General features: G+C 47.1%; 2 long non-coding RNA genes across 3 annotated transcripts in view; one reads left to right on the top strand and one right to left on the bottom strand.

Annotated features, from left to right (window-relative positions):
• Nucleotides 1-682, bottom strand: part of LOC140430396 (uncharacterized) — a 30,904-nt gene extending 30,222 nt beyond the window's left edge. For both annotated transcript variants that reach the window (XR_011949409.1, XR_011949410.1), the window contains exon 1: nt 566-682. This is a non-coding gene — a long non-coding RNA (uncharacterized lncRNA). The remainder of the gene's footprint in view (nt 1-565) is intronic.
• Nucleotides 518-25,747, top strand: LOC140430397 (uncharacterized). Its single transcript, XR_011949411.1, has 2 exons — nt 518-640; nt 24,518-25,747. It is a non-coding gene; the product is annotated as an uncharacterized lncRNA (long non-coding RNA).
• The last annotated feature ends 1,627 nt before the right edge of the window (nt 25,748-27,374 follow it).

The raw sequence follows: 27,374 nt of genomic DNA, 5'->3' as shown, positions 1-27,374 counted from the left end.
ATCCAGGGGGAAATGTGTGAAATGTTAAGCAGTCAGGGAGTCTGTGCCGGAGTTTAAATCCTCCAGGGGGGGCCTGAACAATGAGGATGTAGAGTCGCCCTGCACAGTCTGGCCATGAAATGACAAGGTCTGGACAGAAGGGAAATGATTCCCCCCCAGCGTGGGGAGCTGGGATCTGAAGCATCATTGCTGTCGGGATATCTGATTTTTATATCACATTTGCATTAGTGACTGTTTTTGTTCAATTGACGCTCCCAATGGGCCATATTGACGATACATGGGGTTGTCCACGCGCCCCCCCCCCCCCCCCCCCCCGTGAAACCTTTTAAAATGCGGGCTGTGGACGGGGTCGAACTTCCGAATGTGCTGGAATTTCTGCGCTGGTGCCTCTGGAGTGTGGGTGAAGCCAAGCACAAGAGGACTTTGCACCGCCCGCCGGGGGAATCGTGCAGCCTGGCACGTTCACATCCAGCGGGGGGGGGGGGGGGGGAGAGAGAGCGAACAACCTCTGCGGAAACAACAGACAGATAGAGAGAGACAGAGATGTCTCAACCTTCTCGCTCACCTCATTCAACCCCGTGCTTCGTACGCACTCGCGTTCAGCCAGTGAGTCAAGGACTGCGGGCCAAGTTTAGCGTGTGTACGTGCAGGAGTAGCCGTGTATTCGAACTCCAGCCCGCCAGAGGGAGAGGCGGTTTAAAATATGCAGAGAGGGATAATTGTCCAATTTTTACAGACAACCCCCCCCCCCCCCCCCCCCACAGTTCACGTCCAACCTGGTGGGGATTGGAAGATGGTGGAGGTGCAATTGACCAATTTCAGAGAGAGAGAGGGGAAAATGCTGACTCACTCTCCCCTTTTCCTCAAACTCAACACGTTTCCATTTCCTGGTTGCACATTGGACAGCGTTATGGAAACACTGGGCTGTGTTTGTGTCTGGCAGAGGGCCCTTGCCCTCCTGTCTTCTGTGGAAGAATGTCACAGTGACTGGAGACTCCCGGTTCCCTCTCTCCGCAGATGCTGCCAGACCTGCTAACCTTCTCAGCATTTTCTGTTTTTATTTCAGATTTCCAATATTTTGCGTTTATTGGACAATTTTCCCTATTTTTCTTTTTTGCAGGTGGACAAACGGAACATGTGTAGCATTCTCTGCCCCATCCTTGACATTCCCTTTTCTTGCCTCCTTGATCTGTTCACATTGAGTGAATCAATGAATCCTTTGTGCTTTTTTTTGGGGTGGGGGGGAACGATCTTTGTCATGGGGTACAGAACAGCAAAAACTTGGTTCTGGGGGTGCAAGGGAGGGAGAAGAAAGCAGAAGACAATTTAAATCCGGTGTTAATGGTCAATGAAGCCAAGCTTCTGTTTCAGTAACCGGTGACCTGTAGGTGCAGAAAGAGTTGGGCGGGTAAGGAATTCCACAATTTTCAGGTCTTGAGAAAGATTGTGTTCTGAAAAGACACATGGGACGGGATTCTCACATCCCGCAGCAAAGTGTCCGCGCCATCGTAAACGCCGGCGCGTTTTACGACAGCGTCAACAGCCCGACCCGACGACTAATTCTGGCCCGCAAAAGGGGCCAGCACGGGCGCGACGAGACGCATGGGGGTGTGTGGCGCCATACCAGTGTCATTCGCCCGACGACGCGGCGCCAGGTCACCTAAAACGTGCGCGAGCGCCGCAAAGTCCCGAGACCGGCAAGATGGCCGCCCCCCGCCCTGCCGCCCCGAGGTTCCGTGACCATGACCTAGAGACGCTGCTGGACGCGGTCGAAAAGAGGAGGGCGATCCTGTGCCGTAGACGTGGCCACCGGCACCCTGCCAGCACAGTCCGGAGGAACTGGCGTGAGGTGGGCTTTGCGGTAAGCGCGGTGGGGCACACCCCATGGACTGCCGAGCAGTGCCGCAAGAAGATGCATGACCTGACGAGGGCAGCCAGGGTGAGTACACCGAGACTGCGACCCTGGCATCAACCAACCACTACCAGCCACACATGTGGCAGTAACCCCCCCAGAAGGGGTACCAAACCCCCCACTTGACCCTCATGGGGTGCACACCCCTGAGAGCCGCCGTGGCTGGGTGCCCAGTACTCCCATGCCATCATATAGGCGACATCTGCACGGGATGCTGTGTACCGACTAACTCTGATGCTTTGCTGCATCCCCCCCTAGGAGAAGACCGCCCACAACCACAGGGAGTGTGCGAGAACTGGAGGGGGCTCACCTGTATTGCACTCCCTCACAGTACACAAGCAGAGGGCACTGCACCTCGTTGGCGGAGGCGGGGACCCGGAGGTTGCCTCTTGCCAGATCGGAGGCGCACCAGCAAGTGAGAGTCCCCTGCCTGCCTACACCCCCCCCCTACACCACCCCCCCAGCACACACCCTCACCCCAGCCCCAAACATAGAGGCCCCGCCCTGCCAACATAGAGGCCCGCCCCCCCGAACATAAAGGCCCCACCCCACCAACATAGGGGCCAGCCCCCCCCTCCCATACATGGAGGACCCACCCTGCCAACATAGAGGCCCAGCCCCCCCTCCGAACATGGAGGCCCCGCCCCACCAACATAGGGGCCCAGCCCCCCCCTCTCGTACATGGAGGGCCCGCCTCGCCAACATAAAGGCCCAGTCCCCCCCTCCGAACATGGAGGCCCCGCCCCACCAACATAGAGGCCCAGCTCCCCCCTGAACATGGAGGCCCCCCCTCCTCTCGCCCGCAGCCCCGTCCGTGCCCGTCAGCACGACTGGCTGACTATTTTTATTTGCAGGTGTGAACGGCGCCGGCGTGACCTGGGGTCAAGCCATCGGTACTTCGGCCCATCTGGACTGCAGAATCCACGGGACACCGGAGAATCGCGGGACTTGCCCCCTCGGCCGATTCTCTGGGCGGCGCGGCGCCGTTCACGATGAGGCCGTGCACGCCGGGTGGGAGAATGGTGGGACGGCATCGGACCGGTGTCGCGTGAAATATCGGCGCGATTGCCGATTCTCTGACCCAGGGCGGTCAGAGACAATCCCGCCCAAGGTCATCAGTTAATTTCAACACAGCAGATGATGGAAGAGCTTGTAACACCACTTATTTAGTATGAATAACATGTAAGGTAAATGAGTTATAGAATCTGGGTGAGAAAAATAAACTAGTTGTGTGTTACAAATCTCACACATCTATTTTTCCCAAAAGCAATAGTCCCCATCAAATCAGCCTTTGCATGTCTATACTGGGGTAGCATAGTGGTAATATCACTAGACCTGTCAGCCTGAGGCACAGGTCAATGCTCTGGGGACATGGGTTCAAATTCCAGCTGGTGGAATTTAAATTCATAGAACATCGAACATACAGTGCAGAAAGAGGCCAATCGGCTCATCGAGTCTGCACCGACCCACTTAAGCCCTCACTTCCACCCTATCCCAGAAACCCCTCCTAACCTTTTTGGTCACTAAGGGCAATTTATCACGGCCAATCTACCTAACCTGCACGTCTTTGGACTGTGGGAGGAAACCGGAGCACCCGGAAGAAACCCATGCCGACACGGAGAGAACGTGCCGACTCCGCACAGACAGTGACCCAGCGGGGAATCAAACCTGGGACCCTGGCGCTGTGAAGCCACAGTGCTAGCCACTTGTGCTAATTTGCTGCCCACAAATTCAATTAATAATATGGAATTGAAAAGCTACTCTCAGTAATGGTGACCATAATGAATTGTCGCTGAACAACCTATCCGGTTTCCTAATGCCCTTTAAGTGCTGGTGTGGCCTACATGTGACTCCAACCGTCTGATTAATGTGGTTGACTCTTGACTGCCCTCTGAAATGGTGTGGCAAGCTACTCAAAGCAACAAAAGCTGGGCTTGCCAACAATGCTCACATCGCATGAAGGAAGAATACAAATGTTGGTCTAATATTGCCTTCTGTGGCTCAGTGTTAATGTTTGCATTATAAGATTCCTAGGAAGTCCCTTAGTTTAAAGGCGTTGTATAAAATTGGCAATTGTTGTCTAGATTAGAAGCCTGAACTTAAATATAAATATAGAATAATAAGAATGGTTCGGATAAGTTTACAAAACACTACGGGCTTCAGATAAGGTTGGAAATGTAGTTTATGCAAGTCATCTACATGACATTCTGTGTTCACATTGCCTTCAGCACCATCAGATACAATGTGATGTTTGTATCATTCACTGTCAAGTTTTGATGATTCAAGACCGTGTTGTCATCTCTGGTTTGCTGCCAGTGCCACTTGCTGGGCGAGGTGAGGAACAGGGAGAGAGTGCAGTTAAACTCGTGGCTACAGGGATGGTGTAGGAGGGAGGGTTTCAGTTACTTGGATAATTGGAGCACATTCTGGGGAAGGTGGGACCTGTAAAAACAGGACAGATTACACCTGGACCAGAGGGGCACCAATATCCTGGGAGGGAAATTTGCTACAGCTCTTCGGGGGGGAGTTTAAACTAATTTGGCAGCGGAATGGGAAACTGATTTGTAGTCCAGGAGATAGCGTTGCTGGAGTTCAGGAAGTTGAGGGTAGTGCAGAACTGACGAAGGTACAAAGGTCACAAGAGTGGACCTGCACGCATGAAGGTGGTTTGAAGTGTGTCTACTTCAATGCGAGAAGCATCAGGAATAAGGTTGGTGAGCTTGAAGCATGGATTGGTACCTGGGACTACGATGCTGTGACCATTACAGAGATGTGGATAGAACAGGGGCAGGAATGGTTGTTGGAGGTTCCGGGGTTTAGATGTTTCAGTAAGATTAGAACAGGTGGTAAAAGAGGTGGAGGAGTAGCATTGTTAATCAAGGATAGTATAATGGCTGCAGAAAGGCAGTTTGAGGAGGATTTGTCTACTGAGGTAGTGTGGGCTGAAGTTAGAAATAGGAAAGGAGCGGTCATGTTGTTAGGAGTTTTCTATAGGCCCCCAAATAGTAATAGAGATGTGGAGGAAGAAATTGCAAAACAGATTATGGATAGGTGTGGAGGTCACAGGGTAGTTGTCATGGGTGGCTTTAACTTTCCAAATATTGATTGGAACCACTATAATTCAAATAGTTTGGATGGGGCTGTTTTTATCCAGTGTGTGCAGGAGGGTTTCCTCACACAATATGTGGATAGACCGAACAGAGGCGGGGCCACATTGGATTTGGTACTGGGTAATGAACCGGGCCAAGTGTTAGATTTGGTTCTGGGAGAGCACTTTGGAGGTAATGACCACAATTCGGTGACTTTCACTATAGCAATGGAGAGGGATAGGAACATACGGCAGGGCAAGGTTTATAACTGGGGGAAGGGTAATTACAATGCGATTAGGCAAGAATTGGGGAGCATAAGATGGAAACAGGACCTGTGAGGGATAGGCACAATTGAGATGTGGAGCTTGTTAAAGGAGCAAATACTGCGTGTCCTTGATATGTATGTCCCTGTCAGGCAGGGAGGAAATGGTCGAGTGAGGGAACCATGGTTTACAAAAGAGGTTGACTGTCTTGTCAAGAGGAAGAAGGGGGCTTATGTAAGGATGAGAAAACAAGGTTCAGTTAGGGCACTTAAGGGATACAAGATAGCTAGGAAGGAGCTCGAGAAAGGGCTTAGGAGAGCTAGGAGGTGGCATGAGAAGTCCTTGGCGGGTAGGATCAAGGAAAGCCCCAAGGCTTTCTACACTTATGTGAGGAATAAAAGAATGACCAAGGTGAAGTTAGGGCCGGTCAAGAACAGTAGTGGGAACGTGTGCATGGAGTCTGAAGATATAGGAAAGGCCCTAAATGAATACTTTTCTTCATTGTTCACAAAGGAGAGGGGTCATGTTGTTGAGGAGGATAGTGCGATACAGGCTAGTTGGCTGGAGGAGGTAGATATTCGGAAGGAAGATGTGTTAGAATGTTTGAGAAGCCTGAGTGCCCTGGGCCTGAAGGGATATATCCTAGGATTCTTTGGGAGGCGAGGGATGAGATTGCAGAGCCTTTGACTTTGATCTTTATGTCCTCACTGTCTACAGGAATAGTGCCAGAAGACTAGCGAGAGGTGAATGCTGTCCCCTTGTTCAAGAAAGGGAATAGGTTTAATCCTGGGAATTATAGGCCGGTTAGTCTCACTTCAGTCATAGGTAAATTATTGGAAAGGGTCCTGAGGGATAGGATTTATGATCATTTGGAAAGATACAGCTTAATCCAGGATAGTCAGCACGGATTTGTGAGGAGTAAGTCTTGCCTCACAAGGTTGATTGTATTCTTTGAGGAGGTAACTAAGTACATAGATGAAGGTAGAGCAGTTGATGTCGTATACGTGGATTTTAGTAAGGCATTTGATAAGGTGCCCCATGGTCGGCTCATGAAGAAAGTAAGGAGGCATGGCATAGAGGGATATTTGGCCGATTGGATCAGTAACTGGCTATCACATAGAAGACAGAGGGTGGTGGTAGATGGTAAATTTTCATCCTGGAGCCCAGTCACCAGCAGTGTACCACAGGGATCAGTGCTGGGTCCTCTGCTATTTGTGATTTTTATCAATGACTTGGATGATGGAGTTGAAGGTTGGGTTAGTAAATTTGCTGATGACACAAAGATTGGTGGAGTAGTGGATAATGTGGAGGGCTGTTGTAGGCTGCAAAGAGATATTGATAGGATGCAGAGCTGGGCTGAAAAGTGGCAGATGGAGTTTAACCGTGATAAGTGTGAGGTGATTCATTTTGGTAGGACAAATTTGAATGCGGTTTACAGGGTTAACGGCAGGGTTCTGAAGAATGTGGAGGAGGAGAGAGATTTTTGAGTTCATGTCCATAGGTCTCGGAAAGTTGCCACCCAAATGGATAGAGCTGTGAAGAAAGCCTATAGTGTGTTAGCATTTATTAACAGGGGGATTGAGTTTCAGAGCCGTGAGGTTATGCTGCAACTGTACAAGACCTTGGTTAGACCACATTTGGAGTATTGTGTGCAGTTCTGGTCACCTCATTATCGGAAGGATGTGGAAGCATTTGAAAGGGTGCAAAGGAGATTCACCAGCATGCTGCCTGGATTGGAGGGTAGGTCTTATGAGGAAAAGTTGAGGGAGCTAGGGCTTTTCTCATTGAAGCGAAGAAGGATGAGAGGTGACTTAATTGAGGTGTATAAGATGATGAGGGGGATAGGTAGAGTGGACGTTCAGCGACTTTTTCCTCAGGTGGATGTAGCTGTTACAAGGGGGCATAACTATAAGGTTCATGGTGGAAGATATAGGAGGGATGTCAGAGGTAGGTTCTTTACTCAGAGAGTTGTTGGGGCATGGAACGTACTCCCAGCTATGGTAGTGGAGTCGGACACTTTAGGAACTTTCAAGCGGTTATTGGATAGGCACATGGAGTGCACTAGAATGATTGGGAGTAGGTTGATTTGATCTTAGTTTCAGACTAGTTCGGCACAACATCTTGGGCCGAAGGGTCAGTACTGTGCTGTACAGTACTATGTTCTATGTTCTAAGTCATCCACTGGTGCAGTGCACTATTGGCACTAACAATATATCGCAAAGACTCAGTTTTCACAGTAACTTCATTGCAGTGTTAATGTAATTGTGACACTAATAAAGATTATTATTACATCTTCTTTTCAAACTTGAGTCAGCTGGCCATGGAGAAACTGAGAGAAAGGACACATGACATCACCAAGGCTTCCTGTAAGTAGGGGAAAGAATGGAATAAATCAAGTGCTTTAAATTGTGCTTGTGCTGTATTCCTAGCACTCAACCCCTTCTGTCATTTAAGTTACTAGCTAGACACAGTGCAGATGGATTATAAAGACTGTTAATTTATATTTAAGCTGCGTGCAAGTTCTTTATCATTTAAAATTGAATATGTTCTAAAAGTCATCACATTGGATAAGTTTGTGCAACAGTGCTGAAATTTATTTGTGTGACTCCAAACAAGATGGCCCAAGCAAATGATAGAACCAAACTCACATTGTTTAAGGGCCTTTTTCACTCTGAATCTTAAAATAATGATACTTAAATCTAACAACTGTTACAAATTTCAAGTCTGCACCAGATATTCAATTGGCCGAACCATCATTGGTTGCTGCCACAGGTAGAACTCACATCTGCTACTGTGACCCAGGAGCATATCAATAAGAACCTTTTTGCGTACTGTACTAGATACTGTCATCTCAGCCTTGCTGTCATGAGGCTTTCCTATCTTTTCAAAGTTTAGACTGATGTGATGAGGCTAATCATGGACTAACAAAACGGTTTATTTTAAGTGAAATATGAATGGAATGCAGATGTGTAATTTAAATACATCTCTTTATATTGTTCCTCGTAAATTCAAAATATGTAACTACCAGTTACGGACTGCAGTTACAGGCTAGCAGTCCCTGTGCGAATTGGCATTAATTTTAGGAAGCACATTCTCTCTATTCCAAACTCAAACTGGTCTAGAAGCCTGAGAGTGACGACGGCTGACTTCTGATCCGTCTTTCAGCTTTGTGTTGAAGATTGGCTGCACCTTGCATGAGGAACTTCACTCCTTGATAAAGTAGCGACGTCAATTGTATTGCCCATTTAGCCAAGTTCTCAAACCCACCAGGCACTGGAGAATTTCTACCATCAGTGTCTCTGCAGGATACTCAAAGTCATACACGATGAAAGGCGAACAAACTCCAGTATCCTCACTGAAAGCAATTCCTCCAGTATCACAACCATGATCATGTGAAACCAGCCCCACCGTTCAGGACACTACATCCACATGGCAAACAATCAGCTTCTGAAGGAGATCCCCTTTTCATAGCTTAAAGGTGCCACCTGATCTCGAGGAGGTCAGAGAAAACGTTCCAAGGATGCTCTGAGCGCCTCATACAAAGGCAGACAAATTGGAATGTGAGAGAAACCTGCCGCAAATGGTGCCACGTGGCAGAACCTCATCCAACAAGCCACAACACAGTCGGAAACTGAGCACATAAAGTCTGCTGCGGAGAATAATAAATATCTTTGTTATTGTCACGAGTAGGCTTACATTAACATTGCAATGAAGTTACTGTGAAAAGCCCCTAGTCGCCACATTCTGGCGCCTGTTCGGGTACACAGAGGGAGAATGCGGAATGTCCAATTCACCAACAAACACGTCTTTCGGGACTAGTGGGAGGAAACCGGAGCACCCAGAAGAAACCCACGCAGACACGGGAAGAACATGCAAACTCCGCACAGACAGTGACCCAAGCGGGAATCGAACCCGGGACCCTGGTGCGGTGAAGCAACAGTGCTAACCACTGTGCTACCGTGAAGTGATGCAAGCAGGAGACAGACCAGAACCCAGGCTTGAGACCCCCCCCCCCCACTTTCCTCAGGAAACAACACAAAACCTGTGGCTCCAAGATTGGCCTGCTGAATCACCGGAGGACACACAAATCATGAAGCCAGGGAGTCGCAATCTTGTTTCGAGGGACTGTCGATGACAATGAGGAGGACGGCCGTCGAGCACAGATCATTTCAGCATTTAATTGGCTCTGGACAATAGCGTTCATTCAAAGAATATCTACATAGTGCAGAAGAATGCCATTCAATCCATTGAGTCTGCACCGACCCACTGAAAGAGCACTCTGCCTAGGCCCACTCCCCCACCCCATCCCAGTAACCCCTGTGCATTGATCATGACACTAAGGGGCAATTTAGCATGGCCAATCCACCTAACCTGCACATGTTTGGACTTAGGAAACCGGAGCACCCGGAGGAAACCCACACAGACATAGGGAGAATGTGCAAACTCCACACAGACACCCAATGTCAGCATCAAACCCGGGACCCTGGCGCTGTGAAGCAGCAGTGACTCCCCTTTGTCTCAACACTGATGTGATATCTGAGAAGGGACATATCTTACAGTTCATTCATCTAGTATTCTGATCACCACAAATAAATATGTTTAGATGACTTGCATCCAGAAGAGCGAGGGGCAACTTAATTGAAGCATATAACAACCTGAATGGTCTGGACAAGGTGGACATTGAAAGGGATGTTTCCTCTTGGGGTGTGTCCTGAACTCGTGGCCACTGTTTTAACATTAGGAGTCGCCCTTATAGGAAAGAAATTAGGAGAATTTTTTCTCTTAGAAGACTTTGTAACTCTGTCTCAGAAGGTGGTGGAAGCGGGATCACTGAATATTTTTTTTTCTATTTTTTTATAAATTTAGAGCATCCAATTAATTTTTTCCAATTAAGGGGCAGGTTAGCGTGGCCAATTCACCCACCCTGCACATCTTTGGGTTGTGAGGGTGAGACCCACGCAGACAGGGGGAGAATGTGCAAACTCCACACGGAAAGTGACCCGAGGTCGGGATCGAACCTGGGATCTCGGCGCCGTGAGGCAGCAGTGCTAACCACTGCGCCACCGTGCAGCCCTATCACTGAATATTTTTTAGGTGGAGGTAGATGGATTCTTGTTGGGCACAGGAATCAAAGGTTATCGGGAGTAGATGGGAATGTGGAACTCGAAACGCAAACAGATCAATCATTATCTTATAGAATAGTGGAGCAGGTTCGAGGGGCCAAATGGTCGGCTCCTGCTCCTATTTCATATGTTTATGTGTCCCCGGCAGTTAATCTGTTGTAATCTGAACCAACCTTGATGTGCCACTATCAGCACTCTTCTTAGTCATGATCACTGTCACTTACATTCCCCTTTCTTTTTGTCCACAATATCATTGTCAATCTCTCTCTAGCCTGCACCTATTGCTGGCCCTCTAATCCACCCCCACGCACCGTCCCCTGCAAAACAGTATGAATATCATCCTATCTCCAGTTCTCTCTAGTTTTGAGAAAGTCACCCAGACTTGAAAGGTTAGCTCTAGTCTCTCTCCACAGATGTTGTCAGACCTGCTGAGATTATCCAGCATTTTCTGTTTTTGCTTCCGGGAACGTGCTATGTTCCTAGCCGCCCCGTGACGTGGTGCCGGAGGACACACAAATCATGAAGCCAGGGCTCACCACTGGCTTCCCTAAATGGAGACAGGCGTGATGACCATGCCAGGGGACTTGGAGGCCATTGTAGGCCATGGGTGGTCAGAGACATAACGGAGCAGTGCCCTGGCCCCTGTCCCTGCCAGCTTGGTACTTCCAGGGGAGACCTGAATAATTGGGCATGGCCATAAGAGGGCAGGGTCTGAAAGGGCGACGCATATAGGGTGATCCATTGGGATGGCCCCAATTCTGGCGATCTATATGAAATGAATGAAATGAAATGAAAATGAAAATCGCTTATTGTCACAAGTAGGCTTCAAATGAAGTTACTGTGAAAAGCCCCTAGTCGCCACATTCCGGCCCCTGTTCGGGGAGACTGTTATTGGGTGACAGTTGGGGGGGTGTGGTGCGGCGATGGCAACAGGCTATCAATGGTGGTGGAGAGGGAGTCCTGATATCCTTGAGGGGGGTCTTTAATTACACTTTGCCCCGATCTCTGTGATGTCAGGCTTGCTGGCGTGTTTAGGCGCCGCCCCTCACAATTATGGCATAAAGCACGTCCCCTTAAAAAAAAAGGCAAAGTGTGGGAAGATGAAACCTGGCCCACATAGGTTTTCCGTCTGAACCTGACACTGCCATTTTCTGGTAAAAATTCTGCCCGTTGCCAATTTGTTTCAGGTTGCTGCTTCTGTGACATTAAATTCACGGAGTGAAACATATTTCTAATTAGTGGAAAATAGCTTAAGCTTAAGTGTCTATTACTGAATGAAGACATCGGGTGAAATTCTCCCGAAACGGCGCGATGTCCGCCGACTGGCGCCCAAACCGGCGCCAATCAGACGGGCATCGCGCCGCCCCAAAGGTGCGGAATGCTCCGCATCTTTGGGGGCCGAGCCCCAACATTGAGGGGCTAGGCCGACACCGGAGGGATTTCCGCCCCGCCAGCTGGCGGAAAAGGCCTTTGGTGCCCCGCCAGCTGGCGCGGAAATTACATCTCCGGGCGGCTCATGCACGTGAGCGTCAGCGGCCGCTGACAGTTTCCCACGCATGCGCAGTAGAGGGAGTCTCTTCCGCCTCCGCCATGGTGGAGACTGGCGGAAGCGGAAGGGAAAGAGTGCCCCCACGACATAGGCCCGCCCACGGATCGGTGGGCCCCGATCGCGGGCCAGGCCACCGTGGGGGCACCCCCCGGGGCCAGATTGCCCCGCACCCCCCCCCCAGGACCCCGGAGCCCGCCCACGCCGCCTTGTCCCGCCGTTCAAAAGGTGGTTTAATCCACGCCGGCGGGACAGGCAATTTATCGGCAGGACTTCGGCCCATCGGGGCCGGAGAATCCAGTGGGGGGGGCCCGCCAACCGGCGCGGCCCGATTCCCACCCCCGCCGAATATCCGGGGCGCGATTCTCCACCCCCACGCCGAAGTGGCCGCGCCGTCGTGAACGCCGTCGAGGTTCACGACGGCGCGGAACGGCCCCAGTCCCAACCGATTCAGGCCCTGACAATGGGCCAGTATCGGGGCCGCGTCATCTACCGCATCTGGCCGCGCCAGGCCTTGTCGCCAGCGTAAAAGCGGCGCCGAATAGATGACGCGGCCGACGCCGCATAACGTGGTTGCCGTCCTGTCCAAATCCGCCCCGCAAGAAGATGGGAGACGGATCTTGCGGGGCCGCGGAAGGAAGGAGGTCCTCCTTCAGAGAGGACGGCCCGACGATCGATGGGCACCGATCGCGGGCCACCCACATTCAAGGTACCCCCCGGTGCAGGATCCTCCCTCGCCCCCCCAGAGGCCGCCCCCCCACGTTCACACACCGCCCACGACTGTAGCGACCAGGTGTGGACGGCGCCGGGGGGAACCCGCCGTTTTGGCCTGGCAGCTCGGCCCATACGGGGCTCAGAATTGCGGGGGTGCCGGAGAATCGGCATTTTGGGTATCTCCGGCGATTCTCCGGCCTGCGGCCCGAAACCCGACCGGCCTGTTCCCGCCACTTGGGAGAATCGCGGGAGGGCGTCGGACCGGCGTCCCCGGAAATATTGGCGGTCCAGGCGATTCTCCCAACCGGCGTGGGAGTGGAGAATCGCGCCCCCGGTACCGGAGACTTCGGCAACCGGCGGGTGCGGGATTCACGGCACCCCCCAGCGATTCTCCAACCCGGTGGGGGGTCGGAGAATGACGCCCCTCATGTGCTTCTGTGGAACATATATTCAATATGGAATTGCCCAGCTTGGCATGAGTGATAATTGCATTGCAACATTTAAAACAAATTTAAGTAATCGAATGAACAAAACATCTAATTTTCTATTACTGCAAAAGGATGTTTAACTCCACCCCACCCTCCTAACCCCCGGTTATCTGAAGTGATATTGCTGAAAGAATATTCAAAATTTCAGCAGATTTTATCTCACTGAACACATCCAAACCATTTCTAAGTGATTTTTTAAAATATAAATTTAGAGTACCTAATTCATTGTTTTTCCAATTAAGTGGCAATTTAGCGTGGCCAATCCATCTACCCAGCACAGCTTTGTTGTGGGGGCGAAACCCACGCAGACACGGGGAGAATGTGCAAACTCCACATGGACAGTGACCCAGGACCGGGATCGAACCTGGGTCCTCGGTGCTGTGAGGCAGCAGTGCTAACCACTGCGCCATCGCGCCGCCCCTATTTCTAGGTGATTTTAAAACAATGTTTTCTTTATTTTAGGGGTCGAGGGCATCTCTGGCAAAGCCAGCATTTGTTGCCAATCCCTGATTGCCTTTGAACTGAGTAGCTTGCCTTCGTAGGACGGGCTATCGAGTACAAAAGCTCGAAAATTAGGTCACAATTATATAGAACGCTGGTTAGGCCACATTTGGAATACGGTGTCCAATTCTGGTCACCGCACTACCAGAAGGAGGTGGAGGCTTTGGAGAGAGTACAGAAAAGGTTTACCAGGATGTTGCCTGGTATGGAGGGTATTAGCTATGTGGAGAGATCGAATAAACTGGGATTGTTCTCCCGAGAGAGACGGAGGCTGAGGGGCGACCTGATAGAAGTTTATAAAATTATTAGGGGTGTAGATAGGGTAAACAGTTGGGAGGCTTTTTCCCAGGGCCGGAATTGAAAATTACAAGGGAGCACAGGTTCAAGGTAAGGGGGGAAAGGTTCAGTGGAGATGTGTGGCGGAAGTCTTTTACACAGAAGGTGGTGGTAGCCTGGAATGCACTGCCAAGTGAGGTGGTTGAGGCAGATACGTTAGCGACCGCTAAGACTTATCTAGAGAGGCACATAAACAGGCGGGGTATAGAAGGATACAGGAGGTTGGTCTAGATAGGACACGTGATCGGCGCAGGCTTGGAGGGCCGAAGGGCCTGTTCCTCTGCTGTATTGTTCTTTGTCCTGGTTAGGCCCTAACAGCACTGTGGATGTACCTACATCACATGGATTGCAGTGCTTCAAGAAGGCAACTCATCGTCACCTTCTCAAGGGCAATTAGGGATAGGTAATGAAACTGTTAGCCCAACCAGCGACACCCATGTCTGGTAAAAGAATTTTATAAAAATTTCAGAGGGCAGTTAAGAGTCAATCACATTGCTTTGGGTCCGGTCTCAAATGTAGACCAACCCAGGTAAAGGCTGGCAGATTTCCTTCCTAAAAAGGGCAATAGTTAACCAGACTACAATTTACCACAAATGATGATAGTTTCATGCTCACCATTACTGAGACCAACTTTGCATTCCAGATTTATTAATTGCATGCAAATTTCACCAGTTGATGTGGTAGGGTTTGGCCCCATGCCCCAAAGGCATTAGGCTGGACCTCCGGATTACCAGGCCGGTGAGATTACCATTAATGCCATCACCTCTCCAAAATCTATAAAATATCAGAGACTAGAGTGGCGGGGGTGTGGGCGATGCCCACTTCAAACAATTGAAACATAGCGTCTGAACCAACCCAGTTAGCACAAAGGCAAACAGTGCTGGGTACCTTAACGCATCCTTTAAAAATAAAATGATGCTGTGGAGTCTGGGGCAAGAATTAAACCTCAATCTAAAGATGCATTCCTGTTACCTCAGTGTCCTTTAAAAGAATCACTTAACACCTGAAGAAGAAAGTTAGTGTGAAAACACAGTTAAAGAGAAGAGTGCTAAAGATAACGAGAATTTTGGAGGAAATTCTAGAGGTGGAGATGTAGCAGCTGAAAGATCAATCACTCGTGTTAGAGCAGGGAATGAGTAAATTGATGCCAGGCGATTGAAAAATGCATGCAGGGAGTACAGGAGGAGGAGATCACAGGGGCCAGGGAGGAATTTGAATGCTGGGATTTTATTTGTTAGGATACAGTAAGTCAGTGAGCTGAAGGTGGTGCAAGCTATTGTGGAGAAGAAGGCCTTCAATTGTGGGACCCAGGAGGCTTGACCCGCAGAACACTTAAGGAATCAAGCTTAGAAGTGACAAACTGCAGTCCCAGCAAAGGCAGGGTGGATTTTGGCAGTGCAACAGAGTTGGAGGGAAGTGGTTTTGGTGAGGTACTGGATGTCTTGAAAGAGGAAAGCTCAGCTGGCGGTCAAGTGAAGTGCCCCCAAAATATGAATGTAGCTTACACAATGTTCATTCAATCTTGGCTGTGTGGTTTCAGATTCTATAATATAATTTAAGGACAATATAAAATTAATTATTTTGCCTCCCCCTTCCATTTGGATGGTGCCAATTGTGACTCAGTGGGCAATACTCTTTTGCTCTGAGTCAGAAGGTTGGGAGTTCAATACTTGACCACAAAAATCAAGGCTTATTCTCCAGGGTAGAACTGAGGAAGTGCTGCACTGTTGGAGCTGCTATTGTTTGGGTGAAATGTTAAATGGACACCATTCCATTCTGGGTGTAAAAGGGCCCATGGCGTTAGTTCAAAGGGAAGTTAATGCTGGCCAATATCAATTCTTCAACCAAAATGACAAAGACAATGGTCATTATCAGATTGCTGTTTGTGTGCGCTCGCTGTGCAAATTGACTGGCAAATTTTCTAAATTACAGAATTTCAAAACACTTAATTGATTGATGTGGTGATTTCCCCTTTAAGGGCAACACCACAGAAGAGGGTCACCTGTCTTGAGGGACCAATTGGGATGAGTGTGGGTAGCCACCCCAGGGGGGTGGAGTCCTCCCTTAGGCAAAAGATTTGTCGAAGACATGTAGGGACCAGGGTGGTGGGGGAGGGTACCGCTGGTCTCTGTACAGTTTTCTTGTTCATTAATACCTTTGCGTTTCTAAAGAAGTCTGCAACGTGGATCCTTACAATTATAAAGTACTTTGGTATAGTCCTGTTGTTGTGAAAGGCATAAGTGGGCCGCACGGTGGCACCGTGGTTAGCACTTCTGCCTCACGGCACCGAGGTCCCAGGTTATATCCCGGCTCTGGGTCACTATCCCGTGTGGAGTTTGCACATTCTCCCCATGTTTGCGTGTGTTTCGCTCCCACAACCCAAAGATGTGCAGGGTAGGTGCATTGGCCACGCTAAATTGCCCCATAATTGGAAAAAAGTGAATTGGGTATTCTAAGTTTATTTTTAAAAAGTGAAATGCATAAATGCAAGTCATTCTTTTTTATTCTCAGCCGTTCATACTAAAAAAGATGTACAATTTTGAAATGTATCCCAACAGTAGACCAATTGGGCTTGTGATTCCCCTCCCCCACAATCCATTGGTGTAGCTTGGTTTACACACTGACGTGTTGCATGGATATGGAGGCGATGGCATAGTGGTGATATCACTGGACTTGCAATCCACAGAATTTAAACTCAATTAATAAAAATTTGAAATATTAAAGCTAGTCTCCGAAATGGTGACCCTGAAACTATCATCGCTGGCTGTAAAAACACATCTGGTTCATTAATGCCCTTTAGGGAAGAAAATCTGCCACCTTTACCTGGTCTGGCCGACATGCGATTCCAGACCCGCTGCAAGGTGCTTGACTCTTCACATTTTTTTTACGGGATGTGGGCTTCGCTGGCTCGACCAGCATTTGTTGCCTAGTCCTAATTGCCCTTGAGAAGGTGGTGGTGAGCTGCCTTCTTGAACCGCTGCAGTCCACGTGATGTAGGTACGCCAACTGTGCTACTAGGGAGGGAGTTCCACGATTCTGACGCAGCAACAGTGAAGGAACGACGCTATATTTCCAAGTCATGATGGCGAGTGACTTGGAGGTGAACTTCCAGGTGGTGGTGCTCCTCTCCCAAGTCACCCACTATCCTGACTTATCCACACTTCAAATGCAATAAGGGATGGGCAACAAATGCTAACCTTGCCAGCGCCACCCACATCCCACGAAAGAAAGCACCATGGATATTGGCAGCATGAAAGTTCTCCCAGCCTAACATGCTGTTCAACAATATCCTTTTATCTTTGGGTGTTCTTATTGTGTTCTTTACAGAACAAGAATGATGAATGCTCCTTTAGATTATTGAAAGGGAAGTTACGACACTCAGCCAAAGTCCAAAAGTGTATTTTACTCCTTGGACATGCAGCATTTATTAATTTAAGAAATTGTATACATTTTATTCATTCAATTACCACGTCTCGCAAAGATTGTGTTGAGTTAACAAACTACAAATTAATTGACCCTGCAACGCTGAATGAACGCACATCAGTTTTTCACAGCACACTAACATTCTCAAATTTCTTGGAGCGATCTTGTGCCATGTAGTACAAAGGACCACATCATTACGAATCTTGGAGCCTCCCATAGGCACAAGGCTGAGAGCCAAGATGTTTCTGCTTACAATGTGGTCGAGTCGCTACTGGGCAAACAGCCCTTCTCAGGAGAGTGAGTGTCTGCCAGCATATTATGTTCAGCATTTGGTAATCCCGAAGAGATGGATCCATGTGTTTAGGGTGTTAGGAACATAGGCTTTCAAAAGAGCACGAGTCATAATGCAGCAATCTTCATTTTACTACCATGAACAAGATTTCAATAATGTTGCTCCAAGTGTTTCAACCAAATATATGAGTAAAGGAAAAAGACACACACCATTGAGCACTACAGGGTGCCATTAGTGCATTAAATGTGGCAGAATATGTTAATCACCAACTCCCCATGTCTGCGTGGGTCTCGCTCCCACAACCCAAAGATGTGCAGGTTAGATAACTTGCCCCTAATTGGAAAAAAAATAATTGGATACTCTAAATTTTAGAAAAAAGTTAATCATGAAGACTTTGCTTCAGCTCTCAAAGAAAATCCTTATCTCAATAAAGGAGAAAGTGTTTCTAGAGGCAGAAGGATCAGTAATCAGAAGAGACAGATTTAACGTGATTGACAAAGGAACCAGAGGCGAGATGTGGATTTCAAAATATATATACATATAGTGAGCCATTGTGATTTGGAATGCAATGTCTGAAAAAGTGGTGGAAGCAGATTCAATAGAAACATTCAAAAAATAATTGGAAAAGTACTTGAAGGGGGAATATTACACAGAATGTAGAGGTTCAAGAAAGGCAGCTCACCATTACCTGCTCCAGGGCTACTAAAAATGGTGAATAAATGCTGGTCTTAACAGCAATGCCCACATCCCATGAATTAATTTTTTTAAAGTATAGGGCTTGTGGAAGGAACATGGGAGTGGGGTTGATTAAATAAGCTCAATGAGGACGGAATGGTGTTCTTTGTGCTGTATCATTATCTGAGGTTATGATTAACATAACTCTACTGTAATATATGTTTAGCCCCTTAATGGGGATGCCCGAATGACTGGTTTGCTAGTCATGGATAGAATTTTACAGCGTAGAAAGAGGCCCATTTGCCCATTTTGTCTGCATTGACCATCTGCTGATAACCAGAGAACAGTATTTCATAACTTGGCTACGTTGAGTTTGTTTAGTTTCAACCAAGTTAATAATTGGACATCATTATCGACGTTTGAGCATTTGAATCAATCAAAGTGTGTGTGTGTGTGGGGAGGGGTGGTGATAGGGTGATAGGGGGAAAGGTAGTAGGCACATTTCCCAATCCAATGGTTGTTTACTGATTCTTGCTGGAAAATGTAACTGTGGGTGATTTTTGAATGTTATATTTGATAGAACCATTAGGTAACCATAAATTACTCTTCTTCCCTTCCTTATGACTAATATTGTGCTCCTAAAATATAGACAGTAAATTTCACTGTCCTTTCATTGCAAAGGTCTTTCTCAAAATCAAGTGGATAACAAAAGTATCTCTTTTGTTAACTGTATGGACTTTGAATCCATTGAATCCCTACAGTGCAGACGGAGGCCCATCAAGTCTCCACCGACCCTCTGAAAGAGCACCCTACATAGGCCCACTCCCCCATCCTATCCCTGTAACCCCACCTAACCTTCAAACATTCCTTTTGCAATCAAAGTGATTTTCATAGAATCCCTCCAGTGCAGAAGGAAGCCATTTGGCCCATCGAGTCTGCACCAGCCTTTGGAAAGAGCACCCTTCTTAAGCCCACACCTCCACCCTATCCCCGTAACCCAGTAACCTCACCTAACCTGCACATCTTTAGACACTAAGGGGCAATTTAGCATGGTTAATCCACCTAACCTGCACATCTCTGGACTGTAAGAGGAAACCGGAACACCCGGAGGATTCCATCGCAGACAAGGGGAGAAAGTGCAAAATCCACACAGGCAGTCACCCAAGGCCGGAACTGAACCCGGTCCCTGACGCTGTGAGGCAGCAGTGCTAACCACTGTGCCACCATGCCGCTCCTCGTCTTCTGAGGAAATGAACACCCATTAGTTGACTGGACATTCATAGAACTTAGTGATGTCACTGGGTCACAGAAACCTCTATAAACACTAATTACAAACAAAGTGAGATACATGCACCTGACTGATAATGTGAATCGACCAGTGGGTGAGCATAGAGCACCTTTCACTGAGTGGCATCTCACCATTGACCTTACTCTACAGAAGAGCTTGAGAAAACCATTGGTAGCAGTAACAGTACAGTGGGCATATTTTATTACCACGACTTTTGCATGAACTGCACGGTTTATACAGAGCATCCTACACGCACTAATATCCATTCTGTGCATTCCTTTATGACACTGGCACACCCATTTCCATATTTAAATGAATCTCCTGTTTATTGACGATGGGAACTTATTGTCCATCCCAACACCTGATTGAACAAAAGAATGGGCAGAGGTTAGCTAGGACCATCTCTGCCCAACTCAGTACTCCATGAGACTCGGCCTACAGGAAAATCTCAACAGCAGTAAGTCTTCAGAGGGGTATTAAAAAGCAGAATAGAGGAATTTGACATCCCAATTACCTTAAAGCGCTGCCCTCCAGTTCTCAATCCATCCACCAATGGGAACCGACTCTGTCCAGACCCCATGATTTTGAATACCTCCCCTTTGAATAGATGTCATGTATAGACCACTGGCTCAGTCTCAACGGGAGAACTGCAGTCTATTCTGGGCGGCACACTTTATGTCACTGGCAATTAGTAGAAAAGTGGCAAACCCCAGATATCTCTCTCTTTGAGAAGTTTAAGAATTTATCAAAGGAAAGTGGAAACATTTTTTGGGACAGTGAAGTCTCTACGACAGTCATTAGATTCAGTGTGGCATATAGCACAGGGCTCAGATGTTCAAATTGTTTCTGTGCTCGGTGTTCAAATTGCACCTGATTAATTATATGCATAGACAACTGGCTCAGTCTCAACGGGAGAACTGCAGTCTATTCTGGGCGGCACACTTTAGGAAGAGTGGGAAGATATTAGAGGGTACAGAAAGGATTCACAAGAATGGCTCCAGGATAAAATTGCCGTCCAGTAGGATCTCTCGGTTCAGAATTAAACTGACCACTTGATCGACAACAGCTTGCATTTATATAGCACCTATAACACAGTAAGATTCAAGTGGCTTTGCAGGAGTGTTACGGGACAAGGCTTTACACTGGACCCAGGTAGCGGAAGGCAGCCACCAATGAGAGAGGGATTAAAGCAGGAATGCTCAAGAGCTCAGATGAGGCAGAGCACAGAGATTCACTGGATTGTAGGGCCAAAAGAGAGTATCGGTAGGGAGGCAGCAAAGAGATGGACTGATTTGAAAACAAGGATGAGAATTTTAAAATTGAGGCATCATTTATACAGGAGTCACGCTGTAGGAAGGATGTGATTGCACCAGAGTGGGTGCAGTGGCAATTCACCAGCATGTTGCCTGGGCTGAAGTGATTCAGCTACGGAGAGTGGTGGCTAGGCCGAGTTGTTTTCCTTGGATAAGAGAAGGTTGAAAGGGGGCCAAGATCGATGTGCGCAAAATTCTGAGGGTCATAGAAGATAGGGTGGTAGAAACACACCTTTTCCCTTAGTAGAGGTCAATAACCAGGGGCATAGATTTGAGGTAAGGGCAGGAGATTGAGAGGGGATGTGAGGAAAACCTTTTTCACCAGGGAGTGATGGCAATCTGGAGGAACTCACTGCCTGAAATGGTGATAGAGGTGGGAACCTTCACCACATTTAAGAAGCATTGAGATAAATGCTTAAAACGCCATAGCATACAAGGCTACAGCCCAAGTGCTGGAAAATGGGATTAGAACAGGTAGGTGCTGGGGCAGCACGGTGGCGCAGTGGGTGAGCCCTGCAGCCTCACGGCGCCGAGGTCCCAGGTTTGATTCTGGTCGCTGTCCGTGTGGAGTTTGCACGTTCTCCCCTTGTATGCATGGGTTTCGCCCCCACAACCCAAAGATGTGCAGGCTAGGTGGACTGGCCACACTAATTTGCCCCTTAATTGGAAAAAATGAATTGGGTACAGTAAATTTATTTTTTAAAAAGATAGCTGCTCGACAGCGGGTGCGACAAAATGGGCCGAAGGATCTCTTTTTGCTCAGTAAATCTTGATGACAATGAGCCAAAAGTATCAGTGGACCAGCGCCGGGGAGATGGGTGAGTGGAACTTGTGGTGACTGCAGACACATTCGGCAGTTTTGAATCATCTCAGGTTTGTGGAGGGTAGAAGATGGAAGACTGGCAAGGACTGAATCGGAATAATTAACTGCAGAGGTAACAAAGGCATCCGGTAACTCTAATGCCTCCTAAAAAGGTGACTTACATTTAGATGTCCCGCTTAATGACCAAAATGCTTTGCAACTGATGGAGTAATTTTAGAAGCGTGGTCACTTAGGAAATGCTGCAGCCAATTTATGCACAGCAAACAGCAGTGTGATACTGACCAGATCATCTGTTATAGTGATGTTGGTGGAGGGAGATATATTTCCCAGGAAGGGCCGAAGGGCCTCTTTCCGTACTGTAAAACTCTGTGACACCAGGGATAACTGCCCTGCTCTTTAAAATAGTCTTGAAATATATCCACCCGAGGGAGCAGATAGGACCTCGGTTTAATGTCTCATCCACAAAAAGCACCTTGACAATGTAGTCCTCCCTCAGTACTGCACTGGGTTGTCAGCAAAGAATAGAACAAAGAACAAAGCAAAGTACAGCACAGGAACAGGCCCTTCGGCCCTCCAAGCCTGCGCCGACGATGCTGCCCGTCTAAACTAAAATCTTTTACACTTCCGGTGTCCGTATCCCTCTATTCCCATCCTATTCATGTATTTGTCAAGATGCCCCTTAAACGTCACTATCGTCCCTGCTTCCACCACCTCCTCCGGCAGCGAGTTCCAGGCACCCACTACCCTCTGTGTAAAAAAACTTACATCGTACAACTCCTCTAAATCTTGTCCCTCGCAACTTAAACCTATGCCCCCTAGTAATTGAGTCCTCTACCCTGGGAAAAAGTCTCTATCTACCCTGTCTATGCCCCTCAATTTTGTAGACCTCTATCAGGTCCGCCTTCAAGCTCCTTCGTTCCAGTGAGAAAACAAGTTTATTCAACCTCTCCTCATAGCTAATGCCCTCCATACCAGGCAACATCCTGGTCAATCTCTTCTGCACCCTCTCTAAAGCCTCCACATCCTTCTGGTAGTGTGGCGGCCAGAATTGAACACTATACTCCAAGTGTGGCCTAACTAAGGTTCTATACAGCTGCAACATGACTTGCCAATTTTTATACTCAATGCCCGGCCAATGAAGGCAAGCATGCCGTATGCCTTCTTGACTACTGTTGCCTAATCTTGCGCTCAAGTCCTAATCAATGGGGAAGGCATGGTGGCACAGTGGTTCGCACTGCTGCCTCACAGCGCCAAGGACCCAGGTGCGATTCCGGCCTTGGATGCCTGTCTGTGTGGAGTTTGCACAAAATGTATTAGCAGATCTCCTGTGATGCAAAGAAATGCTTACCCAAGGATGATAAGAATGTTAAATCTGCTGCAAGTATTTGAGGTAAATAGCATTGATGTATTTAAAGGGAAGTTTGATAAACACAATAGGGAAAGAATCAGAGGCTATGCTAATAGAGTTAGATAAAGAGGGTGGGCGGGAGCAGACATGCGTACAGCGTTGAATGCCAACATTGACCAGTTGGGCTGTAGTTTCAATATAACCATGAAAGGGCAAATGTAGCAGGAATTAATATACTTGTAGGAACTGTATATTAAAGAGATTCGATTGAAAAATCAATGTAACCCATCATAATCTAGAGTTTGTTGCCATATCAGAGCATTTGGTCTTAAAATAGATTTGTTCCGTTGGAAACCAATGTTGTTGGTCACCTTTCTGGCAGTATCTGAAGCAGCTGACATCCTCAACTATCCATATATCTTGCTCAACGACTGTGGCAACTCACGATTCCTTGGCGGAAATGCACTCCAACCCCATGGACTTTGGAAAGCTGGGTTCTCACAGCAATATGTAGGCTTTGTCCGTGTGTTAGGTTCTTGCCCAGATTTATACTTCATTTGACATCTTGAGATTGAACTCATGACCTCCGTGTCCAGCATCATAACCACGACACCATTCCACATAGAAAAAAATGTGGAACATTGATATGAAATATGTCACAGTTCACATTGAATTCTGAAGTTCAGAAACCTGGATATTAGCAAATTCAAATAGTATAGACTGCCAATAGAAACAAACAGAATACATTTTCTATATCTAGCTCAAATTACTTTGCTAATTAAAGCAATTAGATGTAGAGAGACTTAAATAAGCAAAAATATTGAACTATATTGTTAAATCAATAAAAACTGAGAACATCTTGCCAGAAGGATCGTAGCTCTGCTTGGACATGAGCTTGCAAGCTTTATCCAGGAAAAAGATTGGCATTGATATTGTGCTTTTCTTGGCCACCAGATGTCTCAAAACATTTTGTAGCGATTATGTGCTTTTAAGTTGGAAATACAGCAGCCAATTTGCACACAGGAAACAATGTGATGGTGACCCGATAATCTGATGCTGAGGGGGATAAATATCACCCAGGACACTGGTGATAACTCTCCCACTCTCCTTCAAAGTAATGCCATGGGATCTTTTACATCCACCCAAGCAGGCAAAAAAGACCTTGGTTTAAAATGTCACACCCAAAAGATCCTTTGATTACATGGAGTTCCTGGAAGGCCGAGTTAGGTTTGGCCATGTGTTTATGCCATTATCCCGAGATCCCCTGCTCTTTTTGGTATGTTTTTATTTTCCGTATAGAGGGAGTCACCGACAACGATGACCATGTTTGATAATCTATGACTATTTTCTGGTCCTCTCTGCATGTATAAACCATATACACAGGATATGCTCAGAAGAGGAGGACCGTAACAGACATCTACAGACGCTGAAAGATGCCTTCGTACAAACGGGATATGGCACTCGACTAATCGATCGACAGTTCCAACGCGCCACAGCAACAAAACGCACCAACCGCCTCAGAAGACAAACACAACCAACCCTTCGTCATCCTGTACCTCCCTAGAGCGGAGAAACAACACGTCATCGATGAAGACAAACTTGCCAAGGTCATCCCCACAACCCCATTACTTGCCTTCATACAACCGCACAACCTCAGACCATTGTTTGCAGCAAACTACCCAGCCTTCAGAACAGCAACCACACCACACAACCCTGCCATGGCCACCTCTGCAAGTCGTACCAGATCGACATGGGTACCAACATTACACGTGAAAACACCACCCACCAGGTATGCGGTACATATTTGTGCAACTGGGCCGTTGTCTACCTCATATGCTGCAGGAAAGGATGGCCTGAGGCGTGGTACATTGGCGAGACCCTGCGGACGCTGCGACAACGGATAAACGGACATTGTGCGAAAACCGCCAGGCAGGAATGTTCCCTTCCAGACGGGGAACACTTCAGCAGTCAAGGGCATTCAGCCTCTGATCGTTGGGTAAGCATTCTCCAAGGCGACCTTCAGGATGCACAATTGGCGAGCAGAAACTGATAGCCAAGTTCCGCTCGCATGAGTACGGCGTCAACCGGGACCTTGGATTCATGTCACATTACATTCACCCCCCACCATCTGGCCCGGGCTTGTGCAATCCTACCAACTGTCCTGGCTTGAGACAATTCACACCTTTCACCTGTGATTATCCCTCTCTCCAGTCACTCCGTCTGGACCTGTAAAGACTTAATTACCTGCAAAGATTCGCATTCAAAGTATCGTCTTGCATCATTGACTTTGTCTATATGTGTGTTTCTGGAACCCACCTCTTCATTCACCTGGGGAAAGAACTGCGCTCCGAAACTAGTGATTCAAAACAAACCTGCTGGACTTTAACCTGGTGTGTAAGACTTCTTACTATATGTATGTGGAATAACGATCACTGTATTATGCCAGATTTTGGGGATGAACTGCATCTTGTGGTTATATGGAAAATATCCTCTTAGAATTAATGTCTCTGCAGATTTTTTTCCGTATGTTCATTTTGGGGTTAAAGAATCCATAACTGGCCCCTGCAGCGGAATAGGCAGGCCTCATATCCAATAAAAAGACATTGTAACTTGTTACTGGTGCCTCTGGTATAATTAGAGATGAGGGAGGTTTGGTGCATGCCCAAACGGGGTGCAAAAATCTTATGCTATATTTTATTTTGTGATCACTACATGTGAAGGTGTGCATCGTTTTACCATGGTATCATGTCTTTATCCTCTTTTCCTCCATTCTCTAGCTTATCTGTCCACCATCGTTCTTGGTATAAATGGAAGCACCAAGTTTAATCATTAATGTGTTGCTTAACTCCAGTCTTTTTTTTGTATGCATGACCCTTTGACAAAGTCACCTGGACTCGAAACGTTAACTCTTTTCTCTCCCTACAGATTAAATGAAACGAAAATCGCATATTGTCACAAGTAGGCTTCAAATGAAGTTACTGTGAAAAGCCCCTAGTCGCCACATTCCGGCACCTGTTCGGGGAGGCTGATACGGGAATTGAACCGTGCTGCTGGCCTGCTTTCAAAGCCAGCGATTTAGCCCTGTGCTAAACAGCCCCTGCCAGACCTGCTGAGATTTTCCAGCATTTTCTCTTTGGTTTTAGATTCCAGCAGCCACAATAATTTGCTTTGATGCAGGACCATTTATACTGCACTGTACTGGTTCTGAAGGGCTGTTGTAATATTCGCAAAAATAGAAAAACTTTTAAAATATATCAAAAAATACTTCTTACAAAACATAACAATTAGCTATTAAAACAAAAGATTTAGAATGATCAAACATTGAGATGGGCATTTTACTATGATTGAAAACAATATATTTTTCTGTTATGGTTAAAAGTTTGATTGATTTCTAGATTTGTTCACTCAGATCAACAACTATTCAGGCCATAGACCAGAACTCTGTCTGTTTGTCAGAACAATTAAAAGACCGCACACATTTTATTTTTCTGTTCCTGGAGTTGCTCCGTATATTCTGCATGGTTGCCTGTTCAACTTGAACAGCAATGGAGGGGAACTAGATGAGAGACAAGAAAAGCAAACAACATGACCCATTCTGATTAAACACCATCAAAACCCTTACAGTATCACTTAAGAGCATATTGTCTTATAAAGACGAGAAAATATTCCATTTGAAAGATTACTGTCCTGTTTAAGCCACTTTTTAAAACTACAAACTGCATAAAAACCAACTAAGAGCTGTAGATATACAGTTGGTGCTTTAGGACAGCTCCTTTACCCTCTGAAAATATAAAGATATCTGAATGTGGCATGAGCGAGATAAGACAGGAAGAATGGCCATATCATTTTTATAGATAACCCTGTGACAAATAAGTCCGGGAATGTACTGTTTGATCAGCACAGGAATATTGCTATACAGCAGGAGGAAGTGTTATACAGGTTTTGTTCAAACTTTAACCTTATTTGTACATCCCGATTAAGAGATTGTAGACATTGCAGCTCTGGGGTATGTGTTTGTATAATCCAAATATGCTTTTATTTCTACATACTTATTCTACCCTCTCCCAAAACATGACAAATATCCTTCAGTGTATGACATCTATGTGACAAAGCAAAATGCATATTCCAATGTTTACAAAGATATTCAATCAATCATCTTCGCCCATTCCAACAGTTCACATACAATATCCAGTATCATAATGGCCTTATGCAAATGAAATGAAAATCGCTTATTGTCACA

The sequence above is a fragment of the Scyliorhinus torazame genome, chromosome 10 (assembly GCF_047496885.1).
Source record: "Scyliorhinus torazame isolate Kashiwa2021f chromosome 10, sScyTor2.1, whole genome shotgun sequence".
Taxonomy (NCBI): Eukaryota; Metazoa; Chordata; class Chondrichthyes; order Carcharhiniformes; family Scyliorhinidae; genus Scyliorhinus; species Scyliorhinus torazame.
This window is presented reverse-complemented; position numbering and strand designations above follow the sequence as displayed.